The sequence below is a fragment of the Lampris incognitus genome, chromosome 9, assembly GCF_029633865.1.
Source record: "Lampris incognitus isolate fLamInc1 chromosome 9, fLamInc1.hap2, whole genome shotgun sequence".
Lineage (NCBI taxonomy): Eukaryota > Metazoa > Chordata > Actinopteri > Lampriformes > Lampridae > Lampris > Lampris incognitus.
In genome coordinates this window covers 1,553,783-1,556,960 of record NC_079219.1, presented here as the reverse complement: position 1 = coordinate 1,556,960, position 3,178 = coordinate 1,553,783, and positions in this window count along the sequence as shown.

Genomic DNA, 3,178 nt, shown 5'->3' with positions numbered 1-3,178 from the left:
CAACTACTACTACCACCACCACCACTACTACTACTATTACGACTACTACCACTACTACAACCACTACTACTAATACTACTACTACTACCACTACTACTACTACTACCACTACCATTACTAGTACCACCACCACCACTACCACTACTACTACTACTACCACTACCATTACTACTACCACCACCACCACTACCACTACTACTACTACTACTACAACTACTAATACTACTACTACTACCACTACCACTACTACTACTACCACCACTACTACCACCACCACCACTACCACTACTACTACTACTACTACAACTACTAATACTACTACTACTACCACTACCACTACTACTACTACCACCACTACTACTACCACCACCACTACTACAACTACTAATACTACTACTACTACCACTACTACTACTACTACCACTACCATTACTACTACCACCACCACCACCACTACTACTACTACTGCTACTACTGCTACTACTGTGGCACCGGGCGCCACAGTGGATCATCTGTTTCCATCTCTTCCTGTCTTCTGCATCTTCTTCTGTCACACCAGCCACCTGCATGTCCTCCCTCACCACCTCCATAAACCTCCTCTTTGGCCTTCCTCTTCTCCTCTTCCCTGGCAGCTCCATATTCTGCATCCTTCTCCCAATGTACCCAGCATCTCTCCTATTATTATTGATTAATCAAAGGAAGGATTCCGTTTCTTCTTCTTCTCCTTCTTCTTCTTCTTCTTCTTCTTCTTCTTCTTCTTCTGCTTCTTCTTCCCTGTTTTTCAGGAGTCACCTTTTGCACTCTACTACATTAAAAACCGGTAATAAGAAATGAAGCAGAACTATCCATGTATGCAGACTCCTCAGGATGTACCCCACTCAGTAAACCTCTTGCGTGGGTCCATATGTAGTTTTTATTTGTTTGATGTTTTATTTTGTTTGCATATTTCTGGCATGGAAATAATCACCCTGGTCTTCTTTCTGGTCTACTTTTTGTCAAATTGAAATGTTAAGAAAATATTTCTCAATTAAAAAAAAAGGGGGGGGGCGCCCATGGTGGCTGTTGTTAACCCGGGCCTTGACCGATCCAGTATGGTCTTGTCAGGACTGCTGACACAGCCAGCGATACTGTGGACGGGGCCACAGGTCAAGCGCTGCATGCCGTCTCAGACAGGCATGGCCTGTCGCCTTATTTCATAGAGTCTTTACATTTTCTGAAAATAAATAAATCAGTTTCTAAGTGAAAATCATCCAAGTTGATTAGGTATGAATTGTTTTTGGGGTTTTTTCCCAGAAAAAGGTAAGGAATCCACAAAAAAACAAACAAACCAACAAACAAAACCCCTTGTGACCACGGTAAGAAAAGGAAAGTAAAGAGAAGAAGTTTCTGGTGCAAAAACTAGAAGGAGCTAATGAAATGAGTATTTATTCCAGTTCAGAACATCTCAAACACGACATGTCGTGCAGGTGTGCACACTTCTGGAAGTGCAGGTTGAACAAAGACGGTAAAGTAAGTTGTGCGACCTCTGGGCACGTGGACACTGCTCGGCATCCTGTGCATCATGTTCTTCATAAATGTTCTGTCCATTAGAATTCTGTTATCCTCTTTCAATGTTGTATTATGTAAATTGCGTGAACACAACATCCATTGCACGCTGTCCGTCTTGGGAGAGAGATCCTCCTCTGTTGCTCTCCCTGAGGTTTCTTCCTAGTGGTTCTCCCTGTTAAAGGGTTTTTAGGGAGTTGTTCCTTATCCCATGAGAGGGTCTAAGTACAGGATGTTGTGTTGCTGTTAAGCCCACTGAGGCACATTTGTAATTTGTGATATTGGGCTATACAAATAACATTGATTTGATTTGGGCATGTCTGGGAAATGACCCGTTTGGGGAACACGAGTTGCAGGAGAGAGGGGAGTCATCAATTATGTAAAGTGTCCCACACATGCACTGACTGCACGTCCACCACGTGTCATCAGCTGTAAATGAGCAAGGAAAACACTAGATGCCTTGTCTTCTACTGTGGGCTTTTTAGCCCCCCCCCCGAGTTTGTTTGATCAAGCGTCATCTTGAAAGAGAAAACGTGATCAGACACAAGCAGGGGAGCTTTTACTTTGAAGTTATGTACACACTTCATTCACGTGCTCCGTGGTGTGTGGCCTGAGGTGGTGCACATTCTCTTCAGCAGCGCGCTTTATTTCCACCGCGTTCCCTGGCGAAACCCATCACGAGGCTTTTTATGCTTTTGTGTTGTTTTGCTTCCATTTGTCTGTCCGCGATCAGGGAAACGTATTACAACAAAGAGCTGTGGGGAAACAGCCTAAGTATCCCATCCATCCATCTACCAACCCGCTTATCCCGCTGCCGGGGTCGCGGGGGGGGGGGGGGGGCTGCAGCCTATCCCAGCAGCCATAGTAGAATTCGTAAATTCGCGCACGGGCCAGCGGGGGTATTCCCACACAAAACGGACTTCCGCCGAGGTTTTAGTACACATTCAAACAGAAACTGTGTAGTAGGCTCGCAACTGTTGACATGTTTTAAAAACAGCCAGATCTTGAGAGGTCTATTGTAGACCTCAATAGAGCAGGAACCGGAAACCGAGACCCCCAACAAAAGGAATGTAGGAGTGACTCCGGTGACGTCATCACTGGTGGGCATGGACAGGCAGCAGTGACACGTGTTGCGGTGAGGTCATTGTGATTCTGTAACTCACAAGGAAACCGGCAGGGCTGGACTATCCACGACACACCTGTGGACGCCTCAGATTCACCTCTGACAAATTATTCTTTTGACTTGGTACGAGTGCCGTAACGACGGTACAAGTGCCGTAACGATAAGAATCGACAGACACAGTACAGTCAGACATTACATTGTACTTGAGTTAAGACGTGCGACCCAACAGAGACTTGACACAGAGGATCCGACTGTACTAACAGAAACAACACACAGCACCTCACACAGGTACAACACGGGCAGACCTCAATAGAGCAGGAACCGGAAACTAAGACCTCCAACAGAACGAAACCTCGGAATGACCGTGGTGACGTCATCACTGGTGGGCGTGGACGGGCAGCAGTGACACGTGTTGCGGTGAGGAGTGTCTGCGGGTGGGAAGCCGGATGTGGGTAAGGGTGGGGTAATTGGCCAAGTACAATTGGGGAGAAAAATGGAAGAGAAAAAAAA